Genomic DNA, 14,343 nt, shown 5'->3' with positions numbered 1-14,343 from the left:
CAGGTTCTGTGTCCCAGAGATGAACGTGCTTTGGTCCGACATGTGCATATCAACCCAAGGACAAAAGCAAAAGACCTTGTGAAGATGATGACGGAAGCTGGTAAGAGTGTGTCTATATCCACAGTGAAACGAGTACTGTATCAACATAGGCTGAAAAGCCACTCTGCCAGGAAGAAGCCATTACTCCAAAAGAAACATAAAAATGTTAGATTAATGTTTGCAGATGCACACAGGAACGAACACCTTCATTTTTGGAGACATGTCCTGTGGTCTGATGAAGCTAAAATTAAACTTTTTGGGCAAAATTACCATTGTTATGTTTGGAGGAAAAAGGGATAAGCTTGAAAGCTTAAGAACACCATCCCAACTGTGAAACACGGGGGAGGCAGCATCATGTTGTGGGGTTGTTTTGCTGCAGGAGGGACTGGTGTACTTCAGAAAATAGATGGCATCATAAGAAAAGAAGGTAATGTGGCAATACTGAAGCAACATCTCAAGACATCAGCCAGGAAGTTAAAGCTTGGGCGGAAATGGGTCTTCCAAATGGATAATGACCCGAGGCATACTTCTTTTTTTTTATCTTTATTTTTTTGTGTATAGCGCTAACATATTCTGCAGCGCTTTACAGTTTTGCACACATTATCATCACTCTCCCCGATGGGGCTCACAATCTAAATTCCCTATCAGTATGTCTCTTTGGAATGTGGGAGGAAACCGGAGTACCCGGAGGAAACCCACGCAAACACGGGGAGAACACGGGCCTGCAAGTACTGCATTTTTTGTTATTTTGACCATTTCTCACTTTCAGAAAATAAATACAAAATTTATTGCTTGGAACTTCAGAGACATGTTGTCAGTAGTTTATAGAATAAAAGAGCAATTTACATTTTACTCACAAATATACCTATAAAAAAATCAGACAAACGGAACATTTTGCAGTGGTCTCTTAATTTTTGCCAGAGCCAGGCTCGGACTGGGGCACCGGGACACCGGAGAATCCTCCGGTGGGCCCCGCCCCCAGCCCCTGCCTCCTTCCTTTGTCCCTGCCCTGCATGCGGTGCACAGTTTATTTATTCTATAGCCGGCGGCCCGGCGCACAGGCTGTACGGAGGAAGAATGTGAAGTGCTGTGCAAGCAGCCGCGCGTCAGCTGCTCGCTCCTTCAAATCTGAAATGATCATCTCGCACTGCTGCCGACGGCAACGCCGAGTCGGTGCTCTTGATAAGAGCGGCCCGTGCGCAGCGTGGTGCGAGTGCGGACCTCACTGACTTCAGCCAGCACACAGCACAGTCCGAGGAAACAGCTGACTGTGTGACTCAGAGTCAGAGAGGAGAAGACAGGGACGCACGCCTGCACTGACTCTGCAGCACGGGTCATCACCGACCTGTTTCTTGTTACTTTGCCCGCCCTCGACTCCGCCTCTTCATCATTAAAACTCTGTGGTCTGAGTGACTCTGGAGTCTGGACTATAAGGGTGTTCTAATGCTGATTGGCTGACAGATGCGGGCAGGAGCAGCCAATCAGCATTAGTTTTCTTTATGTGACCTCACAGTCACACAGGTCACAGCACACCTCAATGAGCTGTGCTGTGTTTGGTCATCTGTCCTCCTGCCCAAGCAGCACAGGCACACAGGCGCGCACTGTCTGCAATACTATGATCGGAGGCTGCCTGGAGCTGAGGGACGTCACATTTTTGTTGATGATTGCAGCCAGTCAGTAAGGTGTAAGTAAAATATGCCTGCAGGCAGCCTGCAGCATAGTTCGAGACACTGAGACAGTTATGGGAGGCCCCCCTGCAATCTGAAGGTGACACAAGGCGGGGGTCCCCCATAGAAAATTTCTAATTTCATGGGGTCCCCTCCTCCTTTTGTGCATATTCCACACTAATAATGTTAGTAGTGTGTATGTGCAAAATTTGGCCTATCTAGCTATTAAATTAAAGGGTTAAATGGCGGAAAAAATTGGCGTGGGCTCCCGCGCAATTTTCTCCGCCAGAGTGGTAAAGCCAGTGGCTGAGGGCAGATATTAATAGCCTAGAGCGGGTCCATGGTTATTGCCCCCCCCTGGCTACAAACATCTGCCCCCAGCCACCCCAGAATAGGCACATCTGGAAGATGCGCCTATTCTGGCACTTGGCCACTCTCTTCCCACTCCCGTGTAGCGGTGGGATATGGGGTAATGAAGGGTTAATGTCACCTTGCTATTGTAAGGTGACATTAAGCCAGATTAATAATGGAGAGGCGTCAATTATGACACCTATCCATTATTAATCCAATAGTACGAAATGGTTAATAAAACACACACACATTATTTAAAAGTCCGTTAATGAAATAAAGACACAGGGTGTTGTAATATTTTATTATTCTCTTAATCCACCTGAAGACCATCATTCTGTGACAAAGGAAAAATAAAAAATCAACAATATCTCATACCTTCTGTCGTCCAGTCACGTCCCACGATGTAAATCCATCTGAATGGGTTAAATCATTTTACACCCAGGAGCTCTGCTAATGCAGCTGTGCTCCTGGATGTAAATACCTGGGGAATGAAGCCAGGGAATGCAGGGGAATGACCTGTAGTTACCTTCAGTCTTTGTGATGCGCCCTCTGCTGGATGTCCTCATATGACCTCGAGCGTGGGAACTTTTCAGAATATTTTCCCAGCCTCGAGGTCATATGAGGACATCCAGCAGAGGGCGCATCACCGCGACTCAAGGTAAATACAGGACATTCCTGCCCATTCCTCCACCAATCAGCGTGTGAAACAGCTGATGCGATGACGTCACTTAATTGTGTCAGCTGTGTACCCCGAAGAGTCAGCACACTGGAGGCAGGGAGAGAAGCAGAGCGCCAGGGAATGGGACCGAGGTGAGTACGTGGTGTTCATTTTTTTTTCTCATGTGTATGGGCTATTTGGGTGGGCATGGGCTATGGGGGTGTGTGACATGGTGCTGCATAAGGGGGTGACATGCTGCACATGGTGCTGCCTTTGGAGGCGACGTGCTGCACATGGGGAGGTTATGGGCGCGACATGCAGTGTATATGGGGAGGCTGTGTGGGGCTCATGCCGCATATGGGGGAGGCTATGGGAGGCTCATATGATATGCAGAAGGGGCTGTGCTCAGGTTCAAATGATATATAGGGGGATGTCAACATACTTAATTCTGCTCAATATTAGGTGATACAATTAATATTAATAAAATGATCAATATAATAGTATAATAATTATAATATATTGATATTAAAATTGAGCAGAATTAATTTTGGCCTATTGGTTCGACCCTCCACAGCAGCCACGGTCTCATGTGGCCCCTTGGGAAAATTAATTGCCCACCCCTTGTCTATATGAACATAAAAATAAAAATGATGGCTCTTGAAAAAAAAAAGGAAGCACAAAACTCGAGCTCAAAGCTGGAAAATTTCACCATCATGAAAGGGTTAACAAAATTAATAAAGGGGATGGGGGAATTACAATACCCAGAGAGATTAGCAAAATTAGGATTATTTAGTGTAGAAAAAAGACGACTGAGGGGCGATCTAATAACTATGTATAAGTATATAAGGGGACAATACAAATATCTCTCCGAGGATCTGTTTAATACCAAGGAAGGTGACGGTCACAAGGGGACATTTTCTGCATCTGGAGGGAAGAAGGTTTTTCCACCAACATAGAAGAGGATGAAGAATGGCCCCACTATCTTTTTATGGGGTGGTATATGAGATGGTACAAAGATAGTGTGGCCATTCTTCATCAATGGAAACCTAAATGCCACTGGATATCTGAAATTGCTACATGATGATATGTTGCCCTCTTTATGCACTGAAGATGGCACGTTCCCCACGGTTTTCCAGCAAGATGGTGCACCACCACATTATGGGTGTCAGGTCCGAGCATTCCTACATGAACAGTGTCCTGGAAAGTGGATTGGTTGTCATGGGCCAGTTGAATTGCCACCATGGTCTCCAGATCTGACCCCATTAGACTTTTATCTTTGGGGTCATCTAAAGGCAATTGTCTATGCTATGAAGATACGAGATGGGCAGCATCTGAAACAATGGATACTGGAAGCCTGTGCTAGCATTTCCTCTGCGGTGTTGCTACCAGTGTGTCAAGAGTGGGAGAAAAGTTTTCCCCCTCCCATATACTAATGTGCCACAAACAGAAAGTTGATATCACCACCAACCATTCCCATTTTATATAGGTGTATCCATATAAATGGCCCACCCTGTATAGGAAGCTTAATGTCATTATGTCAGGAGCTTGACCTGTATTTTGTTTTCTGCTCACTTCTATCTTTTTCTTGCCATAGTGAGCTGCCACCAGACAATCTAACGGGTGAGTTAAATTTCAAGATCTCAGCCTCACAATTGTGACTAGTGCCCCTGTTTCCATTATTAATAATGATCATTCATGATTTTATAGATGGGATGTCATTGTTGTCTTGATGTTCACATTTAGGAACAGGGTTCTCTACATCTTCAATCATGTGAGGTTTAGGGTTCATTCACACGGCCATCAATTCTGTCATACAAAAGAATTGGTCCGACTCAAACTCTCCCCGCTCTGTCGCAGAGTTTAACTGTAGTGGCGCGCTGTGTGCACACCGATAGTTAAATGTAGTGTAGCTCCAGGTGGGCTCCTCAGAGCGCGGGGCCCAGGCCAACAGCACACCCTGACCCCTATCGGTAGTTACACTACTGCATGCACCTATAGACTTGTATGGGTACGTGTCATCCGAATATCAGATACACTTGCACCTTGCTGCCATAATTGCACATCTGCACTATCCCACAGTAGAACACTGGGCCTAGTGCTATCCGATACAACATCACATAGCTCTTGGCCATGTCATACGCTCGTGTGGGAGAACCCATAAAATATAGTTCCTGGTCTGTGCTGTGAGCTGCTTATTAGGCCTCATCTGCACTGACATGTTTTCGTCAGTAATTTGAAGAATAAATGAGAATTTTTCTATTATATTCTGTGTGGGTTCAGCTCTGAGTTTTGTCTTACAAATCCCAGTGCTGAATGGTGACCAAAATACGAAAGTGTGAATGAGGCCTAACTCCACATTGGTCTTGTGTCCTGCTCTGTCTTCTTTATTTCCATATCCGTACTGGAGCCAGTGCTGTAAAATGACATTCCATTCTACAGTGTTGGGTTCTGTACTGGTAATTGGAATCAAGGAGAGTTATAAGCCTGAGTCTGGAGGGCTGTGTGTATATATACTGTATACACACACACACACGCACGCACACACACACACACACACACTGGAGGAGAGGACTGAGTGACTGGATAATGGACCCTTGTACAGATGACATTAAGGACCCAGACCTCAGTGCGAGTACTCTGAAGATGTATTTTTGTTAGCCGGAGTATTACCACAGCAGCGCGTGTTACTTCATATAAGCAGCAGAATCCAACGTAAGGCAAACTGTGTTTAATATATGCAGCTTGAACTGGAACAAAATAAGAAAGCTTTGACAGTAACTACCGATATAATCTAGTCCATGTAACACATGTCTCTCTGTGAAGGAAACAGCAGCAGAATGATGCAATCAGTGAGTGTCCTGTGACCTCTTTTTTTTTTTTTTAAGGCAAACTTTAACAATCACAGCATAGCTGACAAATGAACACTCATAGACATTCAATGCAGACTACAACAGGAATGGAGTTGTTGCATTTAAACTTATTCCAACACCCCCACTCAACAACTGCTTATCCTGTTAGTCCCATTGCAGTTCTGAATTCTTCAAACTTGGCTCTTGACAATGGCTTTGTCAAAACATCTGCTAACATCTTGTCAGATTCACAGTAAACAAACTTTAGAACTTCACGCTCTACTAAGTCACGCAAGTGATGATGTTTAACATCAATGTGCTTTGTTCTTGCACTTATCCTTTCACTGCTGGCGAGCTTGATACATCCTTGGTTGTCCTCATAGATAACAGTTGGTTCAGCTAGTGGTTTGCCGAATTCTTCCAAAAGTTGCTTCAACCAAATTAACTCTTGACTTGCATGAGCAGCTGATGTATATTCTGCTTCTGTAGAAGACAATGCAACTGACACTTGTTTTCTACTCGACCATGAGATTGAAGTGTGTCCTAACTTGAACAAGTAACCACTTGTTGATCTTCGATCACTTGAGTCTCCAGCCCAATCTGCATCTACATATCCTCTGAGAATTAGATCTCCTGATGCAGAAATCTTTAGACTTAACTCTTGGGTTGCCTTAAGATACTGAAGAAGTCTCTTAATTGCATTCCAATCTCTTTGGCGTGGCTTGCTTACACGTCGGCAGAGAATTCCCACTGTGGCTGAGATATCTGGACGGGTTGTGGTTGCTATGTATAGAAGTGCCCCCACTGCTTGTCTGTAACTGTCATTTGTGGGTAGCAGATCTTCTTCTCCTTCCAATTTTAGGTAAGATGGATCCATTGGAGTTGATATGCCTTTGGCTTCTGACATTCCAAACTGGTTTAGAACTGTGGAGATTTTAGAATTTTGATTAAGAAGAAAACTTCCATCTTCCTCTCTCTGGATTTGGATTCCCAAATAGTATGTCACATCTCCAAGGTCCTTGGTCTCGAAATGCTTGTTCAGAATTTGACCTAGTTTTGAAATTTCTCTCTCTTCTTGATGCGCTATTATTACATCATCCACATATAGAATAACATACATCCAATCTTGTGATACACCTTTTGTATACAAACATGGATCCGCTTGAGACCTTTTAAATCCTTCGTCGATTAACACTTTGTTCATCTTAGTGTTCCATGCTCTTGCTGATTGCTTAAGGCCGTAGAGAGATTTTTGCATTCTGCAAACAAGGTTCTCTTTACCCCTTTTAACATAGCCTTCTGGTTGAGTCATGTACAGCTCTTCTTCAATGTCTCCATGTAGAAAGGCTGTTTTGATGTCAAAATGTCTTACTTTCATCTGCTGAACAGCAGCTATGGATAATAAAGTTCTGAATGTAGTTTGCTTGGCAACTGGAGCAAAAGTAGCATCATAATCTTCACCATATTTTTGTGAATATCCTTTTGCGACCAATCTTGCTTTAAAACGGTGAATATTACCTTCAGAGTCATATTTGTTCTTAAAGACCCACTTACATCCAATTGCTTTCTTGCCTTGAGGTAGCTCTGTGAGCTCCCATGTTTTGAGCTTATGAAGGGATTCCATTTCTTCATCAGCAGCTTTTATCCATTTTTGCTTCTTATGAATAGGCAGTTTTTGCATTTCCTGCCATGACTGTGGCTCTTCTTCTGGAATTGATCTGACCATATAAGAAAGGCGTTTAGCTGGAATTCCTTTATTTGATCTTTCTGATCTTCTGATCTCCTGAGGTTGGCTTGGTTCTTCTGTTTCTTTTTCAGTACTTTCAGAGCATATCCAGACTTCAGTATTTTCTTTGAGATTCTCTTCAATGTCTGGAATCACTGACTGAAATTCTTGTTCCTTAGGTTGAATTATTTGCGTAACCTCATGAAATTTGAGCGATACTGAGTTTTCATCAATCACTACATCTCTGCTGATTGTTACTGTGTTGGTCTGTGGATGCAGGATTCTGTATCCTTTCTGAGTTTCACTGTACCCCACAAGAACTCCTTCCTTTGCATGAGATTCCCACTTAGAACGTTTTTCTTTGGGAACATGCACAAAAGTTTTGCTTCCGAATATCCTGAGATGCTTCAGGTTGGGCTTCTCACAGTTCCATAACTCATATGGAGTTTTACTTGTAGCTTTACTTGGCAGTCGATTTTGAAGATAGGTAGCAGTCATGATGGCTTCTCCCCAATATGTTGTAGGTAGGTTTCCATCAAATAGCATACTTCTTCCACTTTCACAAAGAGTTCGGTTCTTTCTCTCTGCTGTGCCATTCTGCTCTGGGTTGTATGGAACGGTTGTCTGGAACACGATTCCATTCTTTTTCAGGATGGTTTGCACTTTACCACTTGTATATTCAGTTCCATTATCTGCTCGCAGTACCTTTGGTATTCTTCCAAATTTGTTAAGAACTGCAGCAAGATATTCTTCAAGTTTCTGTGGAACTTCATCTTTACTTTGAAGTAGGTAAGTAACAGTATATCTGGAATAATCATCAATGAATGTGAGAAAATATCTCTTCTTGCTGGGAGTAAGAACACTCATTGGACCACACACATCTGTATGTATCAAATCCAGTATCTGTGCAGATTTAGTAGTGCTTACTTTAGGAAACGATTTTCTGGACATTTTCCCTTTTAGGCAACTTGTGCACTTCATTGTTTGATTACACTGGTTGATTGCAATACCATTTGCAAGTTGAGCTAGTTTCTTTACTGCTTCTGGATCTCTGTGGCCTAGGCGTCTGTGCCACACATGAATACAGTCCTTATGAAAATCTTGTCTAGCACTGTAAACAGTTTCATTGCATTTCAGCTGATAAAGTTCATCTTTGATTTTTCCTTCGGCAAGGGTATGACCCTTCTTTGAAATGATGCATCTGTCATCCTTAAATGTAACTATATTTCCTTGTTGTGCAAGCTTCTTTACAGATAAAAGGTTACTTTCAAGTTTGGGAACATACAGCACGTCTTTAACTGGGATTTTTCTGACTTGTGCTGAGGATTGAACTTGACAATGGAAATAACCATCTCCTATTCCTTCTGATGTCATATAGTGACCATTAGCTAAAATTACCTTTTCAGACTTGCTTTCATCTAGATTAATGAAGAAATCCTTATCACGTGTCATGTGAGCAGTCGCTCCAGAGTCAATACACCAAACATGGTTTGCATATGGGCTTGTGCTGACCCCAAATGCAGTCGCAATACATGCATCTTCCTTCTTTACAGCTGTTTTAACCTTTTGATGACTGTCCTGCTTTTTAAACTGATTCATTCTTGCTTTCCACACTCTGCAGTCTGCTTTAAGGTGACCAGGCTTTTTACAGACAAAACATTCACGAGTTTCCTTTAAATGACTCTGAGCTTTAGAAAAGTACTGTGTCTTTAATGCTGTTTCTGCTTTGCATATATTATTGCTAATAGTCTCTGACTTTCTCTTGTATTCATCTGCAAGTTTCCCTTTCACATATTCTAGTGTGAGTTCATCATCTGGTCTGGCATCTAATGCAGTCACAAGCGTGTCATAACTTTCTGGAAGACCACTTAATAGTAATGCAGCAACATGAAAATCTTTAATTTCTTCACCAATACCCCTTAGGCGCTCCACAATCTCTAGGGTGTTTCTGATATAGTCCTGCATATGCTGGCCATCACTTAATTTAGACTGATACAGCTTTCTCATAAGATATAGCTTATTGCTGAGATTTGACCTTTCATGCACTTTCTGTAATTCTTCCCACATTTTCTTTGCAGTATCACATTTGCATACATGTACAATCTGGTTATCATCTATGCTGAGGGAAATAGTGCTTTGTGCTTTCTGATCAGTCTCTAGCCAATCACCCGGTACTGGGTCAGGCACAGGCTGTTCAATACATTTCCATGTACCCTCTCTTATAAGTAACATCTTTACCTTGAATTTCCAGGAGCTGTAATTGTGATTTGTGAGACTTGGCACTGTGTACTTCACTGCATTCCTTTCTGTAGACATTCTTGTCTCTTGTACCTCTTTTTTTTGTTTGTTACTGGCCCTTTAAGCTGCGCTGTCCGGTGCTCTGTACACTGCGGTACCTTTGCGTTCCGGTGTCCTTGTATTCCGGGGGTTCCTCTGTGCTGTCTGCGCTTGGCTCGCTGCTTATTCCGGTGACTGGGCTTTTTACCATTTACTTTCCGGTGGCTGGGCCCATAACCTGTTAGCCGGAGTATTACCACAGCAGCGCGTGTTACTTCATATAAGCAGCAGAATCCAACGTAAGGCAAACTGTGTTTAATATATGCAGCTTGAACTGGAACAAAATAAGAAAGCTTTGACAGTAACTACCGATATAATCTAGTCCATGTAACACATGTCTCTCTGTGAAGGAAACAGCAGCAGAATGATGCAATCAGTGAGTGTCCTGTGACCTCTTTTTTTTTTTTTTTAAGGCAAACTTTAACAATCACAGCATAGCTGACAAATGAACACTCATAGACATTCAATGCAGACTACAACAGGAATGGAGTTGTTGCATTTAAACTTATTCCAACAATTTTGGAAAGGGTTGATGTAACTTGAGTGGTGCTGCATAGGGAAGATGATGATGAGGGGCTGGGTGGAGAAGGCTGGGGGACTGAGGAAAGGCCTCTGTGCAATTTCTCAAACTGAACTGCGGTGAACTCTCTAAACTCAGCGCTGCACTGTGAGACTTTCTCTCTGTGCTAGTTGTGATCTCACCGAGGTCACCATAGTTCAGCCCAGCTGAGAATGCAGCCTCATTTGACAGTGTGGGAATCGCGGCTGTTTGACCGGTTGTAATGATTTTACCGCCGATCAGAAACAGTGTTTGCTGCAATGTCATGCACATGACAGTATGGCCAACACTTTATGTTCGGGCCCCCATTCAAGTGAATGGAGTCCGGGTACTGTTCTGGTATCCAAACTTTTTTTTAACTGTTTGGCCAGACCCCAATATACAGTGATTCGCCCATCTCTAATCCTGTGTGTAGCGTGTGACTGGTGTGTATATTTTCCTATAACAACATTGTATTTCCAATTTTTCAAAATTTCATATGTACATAATATAACAATTACCTATTATCTATGGCAGTAATGCAGTTCCAATATTTTAGATTTACCATTCTAAACAGTCCAAAGCGCAGCTTTATATTTTCTTAGTACTGGTGTGTATGTGTCCTGTGTCTAGCATGTGACTGGTGTGTATGTGTCATGTGTTTGGTGTGTGTATGTGGCACATGTCTAATTAATACAATCTTTCTGTGCTTCTAAAATATAATTGTTCTCGGCAGCACTTGACAAGTTTACACAAAATTATCTGCTGCCGATAAGGATGTTTTTAAATCAAGCATAAAAATCATATGAGCGTTTTGCTGGTTTGTGAGGTGATTGTTTGGACAGATATATAGTTGGAAAAGATTCCATGATTATCAGCTTGACATGATGGAAGCTAAGGGAAGGCTCTGCAGCTAGTACCCCTTTGGCATGGTGGGCCCCAAGAATGATTTTCTCTGGTGGGCCCAAACTACTGCAGTCCGACGCTGGCAAGAGCTGTATATATATCCACACACACATATATATATAGCTACGGACAGGTACATGCATAACTCATATATACAGTATATACACACAAATATACTGTATATTTCTATATGTATTTTTCTGCCTGTATATTCACACGCATAAATATACATGTGAACACCTGTAGAAGTATATAATATAGCCTGTGTAGACAGTATATAGACGCATACATAGATCGGCACTTATATGCCCTGTATATAAGACGTGGGGTGGGTCGCAGTCTTTCTGTTCTCTTGTCTGTCAAGTGCCATACAGGCATAACATTGAAATCGGCTTTCACTCGGTTTATGGCTGGGAAGCCATTGGACAATGGCAGGAGCAATGCATGCTGGGAAGTGATGGATAGGCAGGTCCTGCACCTATGGTGCTGGCAGACTGAAAGTTACATAGAATGTATCAGGACAGTTTCTGGACAGATTAGACTAGAAGGTGCACTGGAGGCAGCGTTCTCTTGTGCGGCTGATGCAGCAGGACGAGGTTTCTCAGGTGCCATCATATATACAAGTAGTCAGTAAGTCAGGAAACCCCAGGATCATCAGACCTGACCTCTCTGGGTCCTGTGTATCTACCAGTCCTGTTCTCGTAGTCGGCCTCGATAGTCCGATGATTTCTTGCACAACCTACTTTGCTCTTGGATCGCCCCCAGGGGCCGTGGGGTACTCGGTACCGGGTCCTGCGGTTCACGGGGGGATGTCACGGTGGCTGACCCAGTCCGTGGCCCTGGGGCATCCATATAAAAGGGGAATGTCTTTACAGGGATAAAGTTTATGTTCGTGACGCCACCTGTGGTATTCGGTCAGAGTGATCGACACTGCTTAAAAGGGTCCGCTGGGGTGATGTTATGGCAGCTAGATGGTATACCTTCCCACAGGTGAAGTGTATCCCCAGGGCTTCCCAGTGTGTAGATGGTGGTATGGTGAGAGACGTAGAGAAGAAAGAGGACACAAGGTTGCAGTCTCTTTACCTTTTACTGAAGACTTCAGCATCCACAGTCCAGAGCACCAGATCACAGGGCAGGCAGAATCCGGCCGGTTTGGAGGCAAGTCCAGAGTCCCCTTGTCCAAGTGGAAATCAGTAGCCTTCCCTTGCGCTGCAGTGGTGTAGTCCCTTATTGCCTATGGCTTCACATAAGGGTCTCACAGATGTGATGTTTCTCTCTTTCTGTCCCCCCGTATAGGATAGGACAAAACCTGTATGACTTGTGACTTGAGCCTGTTTATAGGGTCTCGTATATAACCCGGCTCTGTGGGGTGTCACCGTGTCTCCTGGGTGTAGTTGCGAACAGGTATCCTCCAATTAGCTGTCCTGCCGGTCTCTGAAATAAGGCGTAGAGGTCCTTACTCCCTCAGTGTTCCGGCTGCCGGTGTTCTGCACCTCAGAAGGAGGCAGCTTGTTCGGGGCTGGTCCCCTTCTGGTATCCTCTCCTTTGCTTCTCTTTCCTTCACGTTCGCTGCAATACAATTCTCCTTTCTGAAATGTCTCTTTCTGGGAGCTGCAGCTCTGAGGGCATGCACAGCTCCGTGGACCCTCTCCTCTGTCCTCTGACAGGAATTCGCTCCTGCCAGAAACAGCTTCCTTGAAGGACTGACTAACTTTCCCTACAGACTACCAGTTATATAAATATGGTGAGTGACCTAGTAAAAAGGAGCAGAAGCTCCCCCTGGTGGTCTGGAGTGTGAAATGTGTTGCATGTTTGCGATACCTGGATGCAGTTAACCTTCCTTGCCTCCAAACGTAATATCACTCTCCCCTGGAGGAAAGCAATACCACTGTGACAACCAGGATCCTGGGGCGCCACACTCTTATTAATACAGAACATTCTGGAATGTTCAGTGGATATTTACATGAAAACACTGAGGATAATGGGCGCCATCGCAGTCCGGAGAGGATATAGGAGCGGAGCCGCCACCAGCGTGCAGACCATCCCTCAGTGTAAGGACGCCCGATCCTTCCCGGTGACAGCGCGTATAATGGAGAGTGCATGGCTCGTGTCAGCTCCTTGTTCCGTCGCGCTATTTCTTAATTAAATTCTCTTTTTTACTTCTCTTCCCAGTTCTGTTCGCGACAGAAGAAGAGAACAGATGTTTCCATCGTGTTTTTCTAAGTCTTTGTTTTGACAAGAAAGATGAAGAAGCTTCTCCTTACTCACATTCTGCTCCAAAAACAACAGGCCCGAAGAGAGCAGGAAATATGGCCGCGCCGCTTCAGGAGGGGTGCGATTAATTATCCAGAAAAGCAGCAATCTGCTGCATTGGATCGCACAGGCGACGGATGCCCCCCCGTCTCCTCCCAGATCAGCCGACATCTCCCAAGATGACACTGATTGCTTTCTGTAAGGGTGAAGCCATTGTCTGGCAAAGTGCAGATACCAGGGAGCAATAGCAGGTGGAATGTCCCTGGACACAGCCAGAAGAGACCCCCGTGCAAGTGCAATACATGGGCGATATAAAAAGACCCACATAATGATTGCAGCAATCGGCGCAAGAAAACCATCTGTGCTGGGACGTAGTAGGAGATGAAATGGAGAAAATGTCCGCTCCACAATGGAGCAAAAGAGTTTATTCAGGGGCAGAGAACAAACAATAACTGTCTACAAGGAACAATGAGATGTGCAATGAAAAACTAAAAGTAACAACCTTGTATCAACACGTTTCTGGTGCAATCAGGATACGGACCGCTCTAATTACTGCCCTCTGGCCCTGTGCGGCAGCTCCTCATAATGCACAATTCCTGCTGCTCCTAAGGTGCATGTGGCCCTCCGACCTCTGGGGCTGCTGTGCGGCTGCACCAATGATATATCCATCCCTGTCCTGGAGCGGGCATATCATTGGTGCAGCTCTGGACGTGCATGTGGCCCCCTGACCTCTGGGGCCGCTGTGCGGCTGCACCAATGATATTTCCACCCCTGTCCTGGAGTGGACATACTGTATCATTGGTGCAGCTCTGGAGGTGCATGTGGCCCCCTGACCTCCAGGGCTGCTGTGCGGCTGCACCACTGAAATGTCCGCCCCTGTCCTGGAGTGGACATACTGTATCATTGGTGCAGCTCTGGACATGCATGTGGCCCCCTGACCTCCAGGGCTGCTGTGCGGCTGCACCAATGATATGTCCGCCCCTGTCCTGGAGTGTACATACTATATCATTGGTGCAGCT

At 44.4% G+C, this 14,343-nt stretch overlaps 1 long non-coding RNA gene across 1 annotated transcript; it reads left to right on the top strand.

Moving 5' to 3' along the window:
- The first annotated feature begins 1,611 nt into the window (after window positions 1-1,611).
- Window positions 1,612-13,739, top strand: LOC143761680 (uncharacterized). Its single transcript, XR_013212267.1, has 3 exons — window positions 1,612-1,723; window positions 4,310-4,335; window positions 13,244-13,739. It is a non-coding gene; the product is annotated as an uncharacterized LOC143761680 (long non-coding RNA).
- Window positions 13,740-14,343: the final 604 nt, after the last annotated feature.

This window comes from Ranitomeya variabilis, chromosome 1 (genome assembly GCF_051348905.1).
Source record: "Ranitomeya variabilis isolate aRanVar5 chromosome 1, aRanVar5.hap1, whole genome shotgun sequence".
In the NCBI taxonomy this organism is placed as follows: Eukaryota; Metazoa; Chordata; class Amphibia; order Anura; family Dendrobatidae; genus Ranitomeya; species Ranitomeya variabilis.
The sequence above is the reverse complement of the archived record's forward strand: the minus strand, read 5'-3'. Positions and strand labels throughout refer to the sequence as shown.